Consider the following 18,350-nt stretch of genomic DNA (forward strand, 5'->3'; position numbering starts at 1 on the left):
ACAGTCTCCTAGTTGCTAAATTGAGGATACATCCTATCCCTCCAGAAATTTGGTTGTATCCTTACCTCTCAGGCAACTACGATCCCAATTTATACTGGACTACCTTATCCCTCTTCTTCCTGGCTATCACAAGACAAAAGCATATAGCTTTCAACATTGAGTGACTGGTCTAGTTCTCTACAAAATACCTTGTAAGTCCCCAAAACCACTGAATCAGATCGAAATAGTGCTCTTAATGTACTATCATTTTCCAATAAACAATCATTTTACACACTAATTGGGGAAGTGCATTACATCCATGTTGGCATTCTAACTTTATATGATGCCATAAATATAAACAAGGTGACATGGTATAGACCATAGAGGATCAATAGCTGTTCTGGGAATCAGGAAGATTTGGACTTAAGTCCTGTCTCTGGCACATACTATTAATAAGACCTTGGAAAAGTTACTTAAACCCCCTGTGCCCCAGGAAATTCTCTAACAAGTTGTGAACAAGGTGCAAATCTGCATTTGTAAAGAAAGCATCTCTCTAGGAGCTCCCTATGCTGATGAAATCACAGGTTACAATTTTTGTTTGGAAGCCATATTAGGCAGTAGAAGCCAAAATGGAAGGATGTGTCAAAGGTACTATTTGGGGGGATATAAATAAAAGAATTGCTGCATTTGGTTTCCTTGGGTAACCGAAGGCAATAAGAATCATCATTTCATGGGACATTGAGCCACCTCACATTGCAGCACTCATTATGACCATAAATAGACTGACCACCATGAAGGTAATTGTAGTTTATGAAATAATATTCATCATGGAAGATGAAGAACTCCCACTGAGGAACTATTAGATCTATCAAGGTGTCAAAAGTATGGCGACAATCAATAGATTCCTATATAACCATCTTGAAAGCCTCTTAACAAGTCGAGGTTCAGTAAGCCAGTGTTTTAATTATCATCCTTGCTCAGATAATTCATACCTATAATCACAATTCTGTATACAAATTTGAATTATAGAGTCTTTATGTGAAACCACACAGGCCCATAATCCCTGTGTGTATAAGGAAGGGTCACTGTGGTTTAGTAGTGACATAAGTCAGAGGAAACTCCAAAGCAGTTTTCTATATTGCCTCCCCATCATTGATGTGTACATATAATTTGAGAATTTCAGATAAGTCTTCCATTCGGGGTTTGATGACTTGTTTTAATATTCCCTTTTTCCTTCAGTTTTCTCTCAAAAGGCATCAGAATGATGATTGTTTAATAAATCACCTTTTTATCTCTCATCTCAACTTTCAAGGGTAAAATGGAAGATGTTGGACCTTGATTATAAAAGACAGAAACTGGAGTGGTTGGTGGGCAAAGATTGTTATGAGTCCATTATTCTAGCAGTATCTAAGATACCAGATCAGTAACCTACAAACTGCACATAAATAAATTGGGATAATCTTGGTCTGCTTTCAATATTTTTTAGAAGTAATATCTAATTGGATGAGCAGATCTTATTTTCATACAAATTTACTGGTCTGGAAATTATCAGGTTATATTTTATTGACACACTTTTCTTATTATATAATCATGGAATTATCTAATCCAAATTCCTTATTTTACAGATGAGGGAAATTAAGTCCACAGAAATGTAATGATTTGACTGCAGAGCTAGGACCAGAATTCACCATTCTTGAGCCTGAATCCAGGCCTGTATCCTAGTCATGCAAGCCTGTCTTAGGAGCATGGGAGAAAATGTAATTAGTTTTTAGGGACTAATTTCCATTGAATAATTATTAACTACTTTAAAGGTCATCCAAATGTGAATCTAAATTCTCTTATGTCAAGGCAATGCATACAGTAGTTCTGGAATGTAACTAGAAATAACCTCTTATAAAAGTACAAATAGATTTGATTTTGAGAGTAATTTCTTTAAATCATGTGGATTGATAAAATTAAGTGATATTTAATTCCCTGCTTAAGCATGCATAGTAGCCATCATTAATCAATAAACATTTCAACATATCACAAATTTTATTAAATACTTAGTGAATAATGAATTCATTTCACATGCTCAGATGTCAATCTCAGTCAGGAAAGGTATAATTTTAAGAAATAAACATTGTCCTCAATAGAGAAATAAATGTAGAGACATATAAGAAAAATGAAATAATTAAATTACTATGTGAAAAGGAACAAAATAGATAAAGTTTGACTTTTTTATGGATGAGTCATATTGTCAAGAATGAAATCAGAGTCACTAGTTTATATTTATTTTTCTAAAGGTAGGATTCTGTTTTAATGATGGTGACTGCCTTCAGTGACTTTTCAATTCAAATCCATACAGCTCAATAAATATTAATACCCACTATATGCAGAACACTGTCCTAGGCACCTGAGGCCATACAGAGTTTGTATAAAACATGTTGGTTTGTTTGTTTTTTTATCTTCCTGAGGTGAACCAGGGCTATGGCCCATATACAAATAACTTCAATACTCCAATGAATCTGTCATCTAATTGACATTTCAATATAATGGAAAGCTCCTTGATGGAAAGAATAGTTGGGCTTTTGATCTTTTATCTTAGGCACTTAGTACAATGCCCGGTATATAGCAAGCAATAGATTAGTGCTTATTGAACTGAATTAAGTGATACAGACTGCTCCTGGGCAGCTGTGTGGCACAGTGGAGAGAGTGCTGAGTTTGGAATCAGGAAGACTCATCTTCATGAATTCAAATCTGACCACAGACACTTTCTAGGTGTGTGACCCTGGGCAAGTCATTTAACCCTGTTTGTTTTAGTTTCCTCATCTGTAAAATAAATTGGTGAAGGAAATGACAAACCATTCCAGTATCTTTGCCATGAAAACCCCAAATGGGATCACAAAGAGACAGACATGACTGAAATGACCAACCAAAAATAACAAAAGACTGTAGACTATTTATGCATGCCCACCTATGGAACTTTTACCTATGTTTTTTCATTTGTTCTTCACAGGGGGCCCACCTAGCATTCTGTATGCTTTCTTATTTGTTTTTAATATTGCTAGGATACCTACCATATGTATGAGTTATCCATTTGGTTATCCTTTGCTTTTCTTTTGTGACAGGCCCATTTTTCTCTTCACATGTTTTACTGATGGCATCCTTTACATGGTTTGAATGTGTAATGGTCGATTTATAATGTTCTTCAGCCTGGTCAGACCCAACCTAGACTTCTCCATTTGTCCTTTGGATGATCCTCAACTTCAATTCTTCAGAGAATGAATAAATGAAAAAGCATTTATTACACACTACGTCCCAGTCAATATCCTAGTTGCTATATACATTTACAAATAGCATACAAGGATATATTATATACAGATACAAATAGCAAATGCAAAAGTGAGATAGAATGTAGGCAGACACATACGTAGGAGTGGTGATCATGGAGGTACTGTCTTGGGAGTCATAATGATGGTGAATTGATCCATAAGTCAGTCGATCTATCTGCCCTTTATAGAAATAATGGTAAAATGAAAGTAACAATTTGATTAGCAAGACTAAAACAAGTATAAATCCTTGGGAGTTTATTGTGGGGGAGGGGAGACACACTCGGGGGCAGAGAGAATGGTAAGATAGTGGTGGCTACATTGTATAAAATGCGTGGCCTTATCTAGTAGTAGTATGGGCCTGAACTGATACAGTAGATGAGTACAGTCTGTACACCAATCAAGATAGCTTCTTGAAACACAAATAATTTTAACATAAAATAATGCATAAATATATGCAAGATGTGTAATGCATGAAGTGATGTTACATGAAATCATTGGCAAGAAAGGACATTACCAACTTTGGGCATTAAGGAAGGAGAAGGTTATTAAATTAAGCTTTCAAGCTTGGGCTTCCAACACATACGAGCATTACAGACATAGGAGAATTGTATGACCAAAGGGACAGAGGTTGGAAAGTATGAATTGGATCTGGTACTAAAATTGGAATCGAGAATAACTAGGTGTTACTCTCTTCTCTGACACCTAACTTCACACAGCCTTGATTTTCTCATCCATAAAAATGGGATTAATCAAACAATATGTAAGCATTTAAGTGTCTTCTATATGCCAGGCACTGTGCTAAGTACTGGGGACACAAATAGAGGTTAAAAAAAGGCTATCTGCTTCAAGGAGCTTAAAATCTAGTGGGGAGACAACAAACAAACAAATATATAGAAAACATGCTACATATAATATAAATAGGAAATAATTAACAGAAAAATATAGAAATAGTCAGAAAATACACAGAAACATATAGAAAACAAGCCATATATAATATAAATAGGAGATAGTTAACAGAGGGAAGACATTGGGATGAAAAGGGGTTGGAGAAGGATCTCTGTAGAATGTGGGATTTTACCTGGAACTTGAAGCCAGGGAGAGAAGTAGTTGCGGCAAAGGAAGGAGAGTGTCCCAGGATTGGGGGAGAGCAAGAGAAAATCCCCAGAACCAAGAAATGGAGTGTCTTATTCCTGGGGCAGCCAACATCACTGGATTGAAGAGTATGCGTTGGGGAGCAAGGTATAAGAAGACTGGAAAGGAAGGAGGGGGCTAAGTTAGGAAGGGCTTTGAACACCAAACAGCATTTGCTATTCACTCCCAGAGGAAACAGGTTAGTAATAGTTGTAGCATTTACCTTTTAGGATTGTTGTGAGGATCAGATAAGATAATGTGTGAAAACATTTTATGAAAGTATAGGTTAATGTTACCTGTAGTTGTTATTGTTAATACCGGTACTACTACTACCACCAGGATTAATGAATAGTCCAATTTCATAGGAACTAAACAAATTATTTGTTGAATGAATGGATAAATGACTTCCTGAAAACAGTGTGGATCAAATATGGTCAGTTGGACTTGAAAGAAGAACCGATGACTTTATCTTTCACTGAGTTATTAATAGCTTTGATACTTTGTTATATTTTATGCACAACAAATGGTAATGATTTATTGCTAGGCTGTAATTCTATGATACTTTTTCTTCCAGGAGCTACAGATGCTTAACAAAATGTCTCAATAATCGTTGCAACTCTCTTGTCAGATGAGATATTAAACAATGCTGTTATAAATACATAAACATGATACCAGAAAATATGCTTTTTAAATTTTTTATCTCAGTGATCATCTTTAAACAATCTGAATCTTTCACACATGCTTTATTTTTTCATATTGTGAAGTGTTAAACCATCCCTCTTCCATTTTTCTCATTTTGATTTTCTTTCTCCCCTCTCTTCTGTTTTCTCATATATGCCTTCTCATCCCAGCTCTTGACTAGCTTATTCTATCTCTATTCTCATGGTTGGTTGGTTGGTTGTCATACTTTGTTCTTGAAGAGGAACAAAATGACATCACTGTGTTAGAGTCAAGTTACAGTGTGTATGACTATGGCTGATCAGACCAATATGAGCTCAGAATGCTCTACCACGGGTTGGATACAAGTAGTCTATATGAACATTTGGGGTGGATTCTCTAAAGCTGCACATCTCACATTTCTTTTGAGCCACTTCAATTATGCTATGCTCAAAGAGCACAGCACCTTCCTGATGAGGGTACGCCATGATTGGCAGTCCTGGGCCAGTACCTCCCATGTCATGAAATCAATTCCAAAGTTCTTAAGAGAGACCTTGAGAGTGTCCTTGTCCTTCTCTTTTCATAAGATCATAGTATAAAGGGGTACTCCTTTCAGATATGGATAGTTTTACTTTTGGAAAGAGGTAGAATCAAGGACGGTTGTGAGAAAAAGAATGAAAAATAGCTGCCTCTCAGAGAAAGCCATTTTCAGTAAAGATGGCTGAAGTGTCTTGTTAGCGTTATTTTTGTATATTACTGACATGAGCATTTTAAAAATAATGGGGAAATTTTGAATTTTAGAAATGGTTGTTGTCTATGGGACCAATGTATAGTTATTAGTTACAGTGGAGATAATGGAAATGTGGGTTTTGTTTAACATGATGAATCAAGCTGTTTTACTGAAGAAACTGATGCTTTAGACTAGTAGGATAGAGTAGAGCTGAGCTTAGGGCTCATGGAAGAGCATAAAACTGAGAGCTAATCTCAGGAGAGATGTCTCATTAGGTCTGGAAAGAGACCTCAGAGTTCATACTTTCATCTTGCTGCTTGCAAGGGTGAACTAGAAGACAAGATTTGGTTTTGCTTTTCCCTGCACTCTCACCTACTACTTGAGAATCTAGCCAGGGAAGCAGACCTGGAGAAGCTCTATACATCCTAGGCATACGATTTTCTGCTTTTGCTGAAAGAACATATTATTATCTGATTGCCTGGCCAAGGTAGCAGACCTGGAAAAACTCTATGAATCTCAGGCTTAGTATTTATTGTTTTTCTGAAAAAAAAAAAAAGGATCACGGCCTTGGCAGCCCCACTCAGCAACAGAACAGTTGAGCCCAGGGAAGCAGTGTTTTAATTGGATTAGTCATCAGAGAAACAGTCCTGGCTATCATTGAATTACTTTACAGACTATTCCCGAGGAGTGAGGCAAAGGACATGAAAGTTCACAATCCTAAATAGTGTGTGCCTCAGGTACATGGGTTCTTTTTATATGTACCTTCCTTCTATAGTTCTCTAAACATGTACCTACTATTTCCCAATAGATATTATGTTTGTTGGTGGGATGATATGTCCCTTATTTATGAATAGAATGTTATTATTGTTGTCTTGCCTTTTCTTGAGTAAACGTTTCTGATTAAGAATTCCTAGAGTTCAGCTGGCTAAATGGGAGGCTCACTGGTGGGGGCTCAGGAGCCACATATGGTATAGGACTGTGTCATATGATAGTAGGAATGTATCACCTCACCTCCCCCACACATACACACAGTTAGTTCTAGGACCCAGAAAGAATGAGTTGTAACAGTAAGCTACCCCTTTGGGAGCCCCTCACAAATCCCCAACCTGCTGGACTGTTACCTATGACTAAGCCTCTACCTTGGATCCCAATTCCAGTAACTGGGTCCTTGATTTCTTCCCTTTTCTTGAACCCTGTTCTCAGCAGCAAGCCTGGTATCCTCATTCTTCCGGGCCTGACCTTGCTTTCTTCAATCCTTCCTTGAGTCCTGAGATTGAACTTCATTACCATATAGGTTTGGTTCCCTACCACCCGCTACCAAACTTTCCTGATTCCTACCTGAATCTCCATCCATTACTGATGCAAATCATGTTGGACAAATCATGTTGTCTTTATATAAATTGAAACTATGATGATCAGCACTACTGTGTTTCAATAGGAGCCTGATAGTCATTGTCATGAAATATGCTCTATGACATCGTAGATACAGAAATGATTAATCAAAAGTCTGTCAACTAGAAATTTTGTAGAAGCGGGGTTTGCTTCTTTCTTCAGCATTTTATCAAGGTAGATATAGCTATTTTCATATTCTACTTTTTACCTCCAAGATTCAAAGGGGATTTCATGGAAGGTGATGCTGTAATGTAAAAAGTTCTTTATCTGTCCAACACTTATGAACAAGCTTTATTGGTCACCAACCACACTGCTTCTAAGAGATGAAGGAAGTTAGGGGAAAGAGTTTCATTTCCCTTCATAAATACATGAGTATTTCTTAATTAATAAAGCTTTAGACATTTTTACCTACTTTGAGTATCACAGTCATCACTTTTTAAAAATAGGGAGTATTAATGATCTTGTTGATGTATCAAACAATAGCCTTGGAAAGCCTGACATTTCCAAAAGTTTTCTGGTCAAAAATTAAAGAAATGAAAGTGCTGCTTAGGAAGACGAAGCCCATAAAATCATTAAATGCAATCACTGCCTGAAAGGTCAGGTAAATTAAAGGAAAATATAAGGTCACCCTTGGGTAGACTGAGTGCTGTGCTCCTGAGTGCTCTCAAAAGTGGTTAAAACTAGAAGAATTGGCATTAATTCCAGTCAGCTTCCTGGTATTGATTAAGAAGTAATACAAGTGCTCATTTGTGGTCAAGAAGGCAGATAAGTCCTTTTTAGAAGGCCATTTACATTCTCCTCTTCTTAATTAATATTACTGACTTGAAGACTTGCCATTAAATTGACCCATTAATTATACAAGTTATCAGGAGAGGAGGAAAGAATTATTTATTTAATTATGGATTGGAGGGGGGGAGTGGAGAGACAATGTTGTAAAGTGATACCCCTAGTGCCTCTTGCCTAAGGTCCTGTAATTGTGAAGGCTGAGTTCAATTGGTGATTATGACTTGATTTTCATTTTTATCCTTTAGGTAGGAATAATTGTGACCTTAATTTGCAACAACAAAAACTCTTTTTGCCAAATGATACAGACAAACCAAGCAATTCCAGATGAAATAAGGGCAATTGACTCCAGAAAGTGAGTTTTTTTTAGTTGTAAGGAAATGGGAACATCACTCCTCCTGAGGGGCACAGGCTCGGGGGAAACCCCCTTGAACTCACCTTGAATTTTAAAGTCTCTGGTTCACCTGAGGCTATAATCCTCCCAGCTGGCCTTTCATTGTTGATACCCAATCTCCCAATTCTCTGTCACCCCTAAGCTAGCCCAGCCCTTAAGTGTTTGTTACCTCTGGATCACCCCCAGTTACTTCCCACCCTTGATCCTATTCTTGACCTTGACCCCATTCTCTTGGTCCAGGTTTTGAACCACCAGTCATCCCAGCCTACTGGCCACTCTCATCAAGATCCTCCCAAGACCCCTCCCTCCAGTCACTCTAGACTACTTGGCCGCTCCTAGATCTCGCCCACAGTCTTTCTATATATAAGATCCATCTTGTTTCCATGAAAGGGCTCAGATTCAATTTGGCCTGCTTGCATTAGTGTTACAAATGCTGAGATTCCTTAAGAGTCTGGCCAATATGGCAGATTTTTAGAATCACACCCACCTTGGATGGTGTTTCAATAAACCTTGGTTTTCTTTGGCTGAAAGAAGACATGGGTTGAATTCATTCAGGCAGGACCCATGTCCTAGCACCTCTAAACCTCAACACCTCCATATCCCACTACTGGAAATCTATATGGTTCTGGCCTAATCTTAAAGAACTCGGATGAAAATTCTCTCAACCTTCACTCTCCCCACCCCCAACCAACAGAGAACCTATTTCCTTCCCTGTAGTAGAAATGTATTTGAACAAATACCCATAAGTGTCTTCTTTCTCCCTCCCCCCATTTCTTTGTTTACTTGTGTTGTTGTTATCCTTCATTCTCAAAGAGGACCAATGACATCACACTATTTTATCTGCCTGTGTTTGTAAAGAGATTGTAATAGCATAGGAAGAATAATGAACTTGGAGTCATGTGAAGGCTGGGTTTAAATCCTGCTTTAATCATTGTATGTTCTTGGAAAATTCTTTTATCAACATATAGTCTTTTCCTTCATCTGTTTAATGGAGAAAATAATACTTGCAATATCTAACCTTAATGTCTGTTATAAGGAAAACATGTTGCAAACATTAAAGCCTTGTGTAAATGTGAGATATTGTGAGAGATATCAATCTGGTGCAATTATTGGCAACAGTATAAAACAACAGAAAATCAGAAAAGCTAAAACTTGTCCAGGAATGGAAATCATACTTACTCTCAGTATGATCCTTCTCTTAAGGAAAGAGAAAATATACTTCATTGAAACTTAATACTGTTAGCACTGTGCATAATCTAGCCAGTCCTAAATCAGATGGCCAGATTAGGGGGTCAGATAATCATCACCAGTGATTTAGAATCTATCTTGCCAATTTCTCATAGGTTATTTGGATGTCATAGTGACCAAAGGACAGGGAAGTTACATTTGAAGGTTGCAGAATCAATAGCCATAAAATAGGCCATATAGAATAGCATATATAAAATACAGGAGATGTGGTTTATTGACTACAGGCCTACATCCAATAATATTGTTGAATTCTAGCTGGAAATAAAATGATACCAAAATATAAAAAAGGACAAGAATGCAGGAAGTGAGTAGTTAGGTCACAGCATTCAAAATAATGTAACACTATCAATTGAGATGATTTGGATGGACTTACATTGCAGCAAAAATATCCCTACACCAAAATGTGGTTGTGGATTTAGGTAAACAGCCACAATAGATTAGAAATGAGGGGCATTAGGCATTTTAAATTCCATTTTTGTCGCAAGACCAGCCTAGCTAAATTCAGAGTGGCCCATCCCCAAGTTGGCCTCAAGGTGATAAATTGCTGTGTTATTGCATCTCACAAAGACAGCCACCTTAGGCATGCTAGGGTTGAAGTTAGTGCTAGAGGAGAGAGTACCCACAACAATGAAATCCTGGATCCCTGGAGTATTTAAGTATTGAAAGAAAACTACTCTCAGACTTCCTAGGGCAAAGTGTTTTGTTTTGTTTTGTTTCATCACAATAATATATTTTTTCTTAACCTTTAGAATTTGATATGACTTGTCTCCACGGGAAGGGATATAGCAATCTAATGGGGAAAGTCTGGGCCACTCAGAAGAACGAGTAATGCTGGCTGGGGATGAAATTGTAAAAGAGCCTGGAGCCAGTAAGTGATCAGCAGACCAGGAAATAGAAACATGAAGCAGAGGGTCTGGTGACTAGGTACTTAGAATCTGAAAAGACGAAATAGGGAAAGGCTATAAGACTAGAACCCATAGGCTTTAGTGGAGTCATCCCCGCATATTCTCTTTCAGGTGTTAGCAGACAGCATTGGGGAGGCCAGTTTGGGGAGGATAAGGAAGAAACTTTCATTTCAGATTATTACACCCATAGGATAAGGATAGCCCATTTAGGAAATCATCAAGAATGTCAGAGTTTTTGTTTCTTTCTTTGTTTTCCTTTTTCCTCCAAATTATTTTGTTTAAATTTTCCTTGATTTTAAATTTATTAGCCAGTTTCTTTATTCTTTCATTCATCAAATACAGCCCCTTTTTCCCTTTTATTTATTTACTTAATTTATTTATTTAATATTTTTAGTTTTCAGCATTGATTTTCACAAGAGTTTGAATTACAAATTTTCTCCCCATTTCTACCCTCCCCCCACTCCAAGATGGCATATATACTGGTTGCCCTGTTCCACAGTCAGCCCTCTCTTCTGTTGCCTCCCTCCCCACCCCATCCCCTTTTCCCTTGCTTTCTTGTAGGGCAAGATAAATTTCTATGCCCCATTGCCTGTATATCTTATTTCCTAGTTGCATGCAAAAACTTTTTTTTGAACATCTGTTTTTGAAACTTTGAGTTCCAAATTCTCTCCCCTCTTCTGTCCTCACCCACGCTCCCCAAGAAGGTAAGCAATTCAACAAGGCCACATGTGTATCATTATGTAAAACCCTTCAACAATACTCATGTTGTGAAAGAATATGTTTTGCTCCTTCCTATCCTATCCCCCTTTATTCACTTTTCTCCTTTGACCCTGTGCCTTTTCAAAAGTGTTTGTTTTTTATTACTTCCTCCCCCTATCTGCCCTCCCTTTTATCATCCCCCCCTTTTTATCTCCTTCCTCCTTCTTTCCTGTGGGGTAAGATACCCAATTGACTGTGTATGTTATTCCATCCTCAGGTTAAATCTGATGAGAGCAAATTTCACTCATTCCCCCTCACCTGCCCCCTCTTCCCTTCCTACAGAACTGCTTTTTCTTGCTTTTTATGTGAGATAATTTACCCCATTCTATCTCTCCCTTTCTCCCTCTCTCAATATATTCCTCTCTCATCCCTTAATTTGATTTTATTTTTTAGATATCATCCCTTCATATTCAACTCACCTTGTGCCCTCTGTATATATGTGTGTATATATATATATTCCCTTCAGCTACGCTAATACTGAGGTCTCATGAATTATATACATCATCTTTCCATGTAGGAATGTAAACTAAACAGTTCAACTTGACTAAGTCCCTTATTATTTCTCTTTCTTGTTTATTTTTTCATGCTTCTCTTGATTCTTGTGTTTGAAAGTCAAGTTTTATATTCAGCTCTGTTCTTTTCACTGAGAAAGCTTAAAAGTCCTCTATTTTATTGAAAATCCATATTTTGCCTTGGAGCATGATACTTAGTTTTGCTGGGTAGGTGATTCTTGGTTTTAATGCTAGCTCCATTGACCTCCGGAATATCATATTCCAAGCCCTTCAGTCCCTTAATGTAGAAGCTGCTAGATCTTATGTTATCCTGATTGTGTTTCCACAATATTCAAATTGTTTCTTTCTGGCTGCTTGCAGTATTTCCTCCTTGATCTGGGAGCTCTGGAATTTGGCAACAATATTCCTAGGAGTTTTCTTTTTGGGATCTTTTTCAGGAGGTAATTGGTGGATTCTTTCAATTTCTATTTTGCCCTCTGTCTCTAGAATATCAGGGCAGTTCTCCTTGATAATTTCTTGAAAGATGATATCTAGCCTCTTTTTTTGATCATTGCTTTCAGGTAGTCCAATAATTTTTAAATTATCCCTCCTGGATCCCTTCATGTTCAACTCACACCTGTACTCCCTGTCTGTACATGCTCTTTATAACTACCCTAAAAATGAGAAAGATCTTATGAGTTACAAATATTATCTTCCCATGTAGGAATGTAAACAGTTTAATTTTAATAAGTCCCTTATGATTTCTCTTTCTTGTTTACCTTTTCATACTTCTCTTGAATCTTGTATTTGAAAGTCAAATTTTCTATTTAGCTCTGGTCTTTTCTCTAGAATGCTTGAAAGTCCTCTATCTCATTGAATATCTATTTTTTTCCCCTGAAGGAATATACTCAGTTTTGCTGGATAGGTGGTTCTTGGTTGTAATCCTAGCTACTTCGCCCTCTGGAATATCATATTCTAAGCCCTCCAACCCTTTAATGAAGAAGCAGCTAGATCTTGTGTTATCCTGACTGTGGCTCCACAATACTTGAATTGTTTCTTTCTGGTTGAAATATTTTCTCCTTGACCTGGGAACTCTGGAATTTGGATCTAATATTCCTGGCAGTTTTCGTTTTGGGATCTGGTTCAGGAGGTGATCAGTAGATTCTTTCAATTTCTATTTTACCCTCTGGTTCTTGAATATCAGAGCAGTTTTCCTTGATAATCTCTTAAAAGATGATGTCTAGGCTCTTTTTTTTGATCATGGCTTTCAGGTAGTCCAGTCATTTTTAAATTATCTCTCCTGGATCTATTTTCCAAATCAGTTGTTTTTCCAATGAGATATTTCACATTTTCTTCTATTTTTTCATTCTTTTGGTTTTGCTTTATGATTTCTTGATTTCTCATAAAGTCATTAGCTTGGATTTGCTCCATTCTAATCTTTAAGTAATTATTTTCTTCAGTGAGCTTTTGGACATCCTTTTCCATTTGGCCCATTCTGCTTATTAAGTCATTTTTCTCCTCTTTGCCTTTTTGAACCTCTTTTACCATTTGACCTAGTCTGTATTTAAAGGTGTTACTTTCTTCAATATATTTTTGTGTCTCCCTTACCAAGTTGTTGACTCATTTTTCATGGTTTTCTCACACCACTCTCATTTTTCTTCCCAATTGTTCCTCTACCTCTCTTACTTGGTTTTTAAAATCCTTTTTGAGCACTTCTATGGCCTGAGACCAATTTAAATTTTTCTTGGAGGCTTTGGATGCAGGAGATTTGACTTTGTTGTCTTCTTCTGAGTGTGTGTTTTGATCTTCCTTGTCACCATAGTAACTTTCTATAGTTAGAGTTTTGTTTTGCTTTTTCCTCAGTCTATTAGTTGACTTTTAACTGTTTAAGTAGGGCTCTGATTCCAGGGTGGAGAGCACACTGTCCCAAGCTTTAGGGGTTTTGTGTAGTTGTTTTCATAGATACTTCTAGGGACCTGTAAGTTTTCAGTTCTTCTAAGGTAGTATGACCTAAGGAGAGGTGTTTACTACTCTCCTGGCCTGTGTGCTGGTCTGTGAGTGACCACAAGCACTCTTTTCTACCCTGGAACTGTGAGGAAGGTCCCCATTCCACTTTGCCTACAAGCTCTGGTGTGCTACTGCTCCTCCTTGCCCTGGGACTACTACCCAGGACTGTGACTTAGATCTGAGTATGGGTAAAGCAACAGGGTCCTACCTCAGTGCTAGCAAAAAGACCCCTGTAATCACCTTCTGACCAGTTGTTGGACCCCTTATCATCTATGGGCTAAGAGCTCCATAAGCAGCTGCTGCCACCACTGCTGCTAACACTGATGATTTAGTCACTCCTAAGACCTGCTCCTAGTTTACTGGGGTCGGAGCTGTGCTGGCACTGCCTGTATTGGATCGTGTTCCTCTCTCACCTAGGCATGATACAACTTTCCTGCTGACCTTCTAAGTCAGGGGTGATTTTACAGATGAAATCCTTTTATTAAGGGGGTTTGTTCTGTGAAGTTTGGATTTAGTCAAAGGGGCATACTTGAGCACCTAGAGGTCCATATGTGGCCTTGAGGCTGCATGTCCTCCACCCCTGTTCTAAGTTGTCTTTGGCATCTGGGTTGAGAGGTCTGGAAACTCCCTCTGCTGCCAATGATTCAGTCAACCTGAGGCCAGCTCCAGGTTTGCTGGGGTCTGGTCTGTGCTGGCTCACCCTGTGCTGGCCTGTGCTCTTCTCTCACCCTGGTGCAACAGACCTTTCCTGAGAAAGTTCCAAGTTGTCTTGGGCTGGGAATTTGTTTCACTCCATCTTTTTTGTGGCTTCTGCTACTCTAGAATTTGTTTAGAGTTATTTTTTAAAAGTAATTGATGGGTTTGGGGGGAGAACTCAGGCAAGTCCCTGCCTTTACTCCACCATCTTGGCTCCACCTCTTTCCTCCAAATTCTTATCTCCCTGGCTGAGAAGAATGACATCAGAAAAACATACTCAATTCACTCTTGGACAGTCAAGATAAAATAAATGATTGGCATGACTGAAAACCTGTGATAAGAATAGATCAAATAATAGCACACATTTGAAAGATAGTGTGAGGTAGTAAATTACAGAATTGGTTTTGGATTGAGGGAAACCTGGATTCAAGTCCTATTCTTGATGCTACTGGCTGTGTGATCCTTGGCAAGTCAATTAACCTCTTTATCTCTGGGGGAACTTTCTATGACTAGAAATTGCCAAGTTGGTACTAAATTATTTTGGGAGAGTAAATAATGGTACCAAAGGTTCCCTAAATGAATGAAATTGCAGACTAAGTCCAACTCCTCCACAATCCAAATAAAGTGGGTGTAGTGAATACAGTGGGCAGGCCTGAAGTGAAGAAGACCTAGGTTCAAATCTGGTCCCAGATATTTATTAGCTATGCGATCTGTACAAGTCACTTAACCTCTATTTGCCTCATCTGTAAAATGGAGATAATAGGAGCACCTATCTCCTGGGGTTCTCGTGAGAACTAAATGAGATAAAAATTGTAAAATGCTTAACTCAGTTCCTCACACACAGAGAGTGCTATATAAATATTAGTTATCATCATATCATTTTGTTATGTTAGTTTTCATTATTTAGATAGTATTTTAAAATTTATAAAGTACTTCCCTCACAGCATACCTGTGAAGTGTCTAGTATAAGTACTATTGTGTCCTTTTTATTAAAGTAGAAAATGAGCTTCATAAGTGTTACTAAGGACACAGTCACATAGTTGGTGAATGTGGTAGCTGTGGCTCAAACCCAGGACTCTCACTAAGACTAGTGCCTTCGCTACTATACAATGCTACTTCTCAATAAAAGATTAAATAATAAGATCTTGTTATGGAAAGGGACAATGATAAATTTCTCAGTAATATTAAAATACTAAATTATATAATATTTGAACAAATGGTGACTGTAAAAAGTAATTACACAATTCACCCATCTGTATAGGCTTAGTTTAAGTACACAGAAATGTTAATCCCCAGATTTAGTGTTTCTCAAAGTTCATGACTCCATCTAATCTCTATAATTGCATAATTCCTCCCACATTCCATACTTCTTTGCAAAACAGAAGAGATTAATGGGTGAAATAAAACAACTTGAATTGTTCATGTGGGTGTATGGTCACATGAAAATCACACTATTAACTGGAACCTAGATGGTTGACTCTATGTCAGTATCTGCCCTTTGTTTACCATTTGAGAATAGATTGTTGGTGTTCAGTCATTTCAGTTGTGTCCAACTCTTTTTGACCCCATTTAGGTTGTTGTTTTTTCAGCAAAGGTAACGGAGTAGTTTGCCATTTCCTTCTTGTAATGGTAAGATGGGTGGGACTTTTTTTTACTGTTTTCTCTTTTGGAATGCTAAGGTAATCAAGTACCTTTGAGTCTTGCCTTTCAAATGTAATGGCAAGCAAAGTGGGACTTTTTGCTGTTTTTGATGAGTCTTGCCTTTGTCTCTTTGATTGAATCAAGATTCTTTGATGACCTGGTTAAGAAACAAGAAAGCCTAGGTCACATGGGTTTGAGTCCCATGGTTATGATGCCCTCTGACCCTGAGAAGGGTATATAAGATCTGAGGTTGGTGTTTTGTTTTGAGGCTCTGACTCACTTGAAGAGTATTGTGTGATTTGGCCAGATGAGACTCTGGGTAGCCATTAAGGAGACCCCTGGCTTTGAAAACCCAGATGTTGATGCTTCTCTCTCTCTGGTAACTATATGTATTGCTATATTTAGACAGTTAGAAGCCTGTCTACTGGTTTGTGTTTATTTGCTCTGTTTATATAATGTATGCTCATAATTTCTGTTTGTATACTCTCTGAAGTTCAGGGTGCTGGCTTTTGCCCCTGAACTAAGTGAATGATATATGTATGTTTAATTAAAGTAAGATTGTAAACCCCTTAAAGAAAAGCAGATCAAAGAATCTGTGCTAGCAGCCCTCCTGTGTGCTGGGGTTATTGGTCTTACATAGCCATACTAGCAGCAAATAGTATTGTTGTTACAACTCATTTTTTACAGATGAAAAACTGAGGCAAACAGGGTTAAGTGGCTTGCCTGGGGCCATGAAGTTAGTGAGTATCTGAGGCTGGATTTGAACTCAGGAAGACTCAGCCTTTTTCAGGCCCAGCACCTTATCCACTGAGCCACCTAGCTGCTCTCTTTTTCAGAACAAATGGCCTAAGCTGAATATTACTCTCTAACTCAGCCCCATTTCCCCTTCATGTCTGGTTGTTCCAATGCTGCATTTTTCAAATGACCCTATTCTTTAAACTCTTCTCAAGCTAGATTTATAGCTATCCTTTTTCACCATCTTGATCTTGCTCACATAGGGAGGATAACTTCAATTGCTGTACAATCATCAGAATAGCCCATAGTAGACAGCCATCAGCCTTATCGCTGGCATTTCCCCAGGGCCACGCCCCTTAGCAAGACTATGTACTCACGGTTAGCAATCTGTACTTCCCCATAGAGCAACTACACTGAAGTATGGTGGGGAAAGGTGATCCAGCTCCTTGTAACATAGACCCATATTTAGAGACAAGTCAAGTTTCAAATGAGCATCAGGGACTTCCTCGAAATCACATAGCTAGTAAATGGCAGAACAGAGACTTCAAACTACTTTTCCTCATAAGCTTTATCTAAGATTATCCCTTAGAAAGAAATGGAATTTGGAGTTTAGGGATAAAGAAGTAGGATGAACAGACTTAGGGAAAGTGGTGCTGAGAAGTTGGCTGGGAAGGAAGCTGCATGGAATATACAGGGCTTCCATGTGGGCTGGGGGGGGTGGGGTGGGGATGAGGAAGTGATAGTAGAGAGAAGGGCAGAATTAGAGTTGTGCCAGAGTTTTAGAGACATGCTTTGCTTGCTTTGTATTCCTATAAATTTCTAGTAATCTCCCTACTCCCTGTGCTGGTAAAGTCAGCTCAAACGCCTCCTTTGCCATATGTTCCATAACCTATAGATGCATATCAAAGAAAAGAGTCATTCCTATAAATGTTGAGCCTATATAAATCAATCCATAAACATTTTTAAGCTCCTACTATGTGCCTATTATGGGCACATAAATGGCAAAGTGGACATAGCGTTGGGCCTAAAATCAGGAAGACTCTTCTTCCTGAGTCCAAATACTTGCTATCTGTGTGACCCTGGGCAAGTCACTTAACCCTGTTTGCCTCAGTTTCCTCATCTGTAAATGGAGCTGGAGAAGGAAATGGCAAAACACTTTAGTATCTTTGCCCAGAAAACTCCAAATGGGGTCACCAAGAGTCAGATATGACTGAAATGACTCAACAACAACAACAAATGTTCCAGGCATTGTTCTAAACGCTGGAAATAAAAATGATAAAAGTAAAACAGTCCCTGCCCTCAAGCAGCTTACTTTTTAAATGGGGGAGGGGGGACAAGTTAGTATGTTTGTTTTATTAACAAAATTGATGCCAAAATTGATACAAAATAACCTCGGTTGGAAGGACAGATTTCTATATGTCAGGACTATAATTCTGCAATCTTGATAGTGAATTTGGTACTTGAGTACATTGCCATACTAATAGTATA

General features: G+C 38.1%; 1 protein-coding gene across 1 annotated transcript in view; it reads left to right on the forward strand.

Annotated features, from left to right (window-relative positions):
- The window catches only part of NKAIN3 (sodium/potassium transporting ATPase interacting 3), a 451,267-nt gene that overhangs the window by 109,128 nt on the left and 323,789 nt on the right, over window positions 1-18,350 (forward strand). The gene's annotated exons all lie outside the window — the stretch shown is intronic.

This window comes from Trichosurus vulpecula, chromosome 1, assembly GCF_011100635.1.
Source record: "Trichosurus vulpecula isolate mTriVul1 chromosome 1, mTriVul1.pri, whole genome shotgun sequence".
In the NCBI taxonomy this organism is placed as follows: domain Eukaryota; kingdom Metazoa; phylum Chordata; class Mammalia; order Diprotodontia; family Phalangeridae; genus Trichosurus; species Trichosurus vulpecula.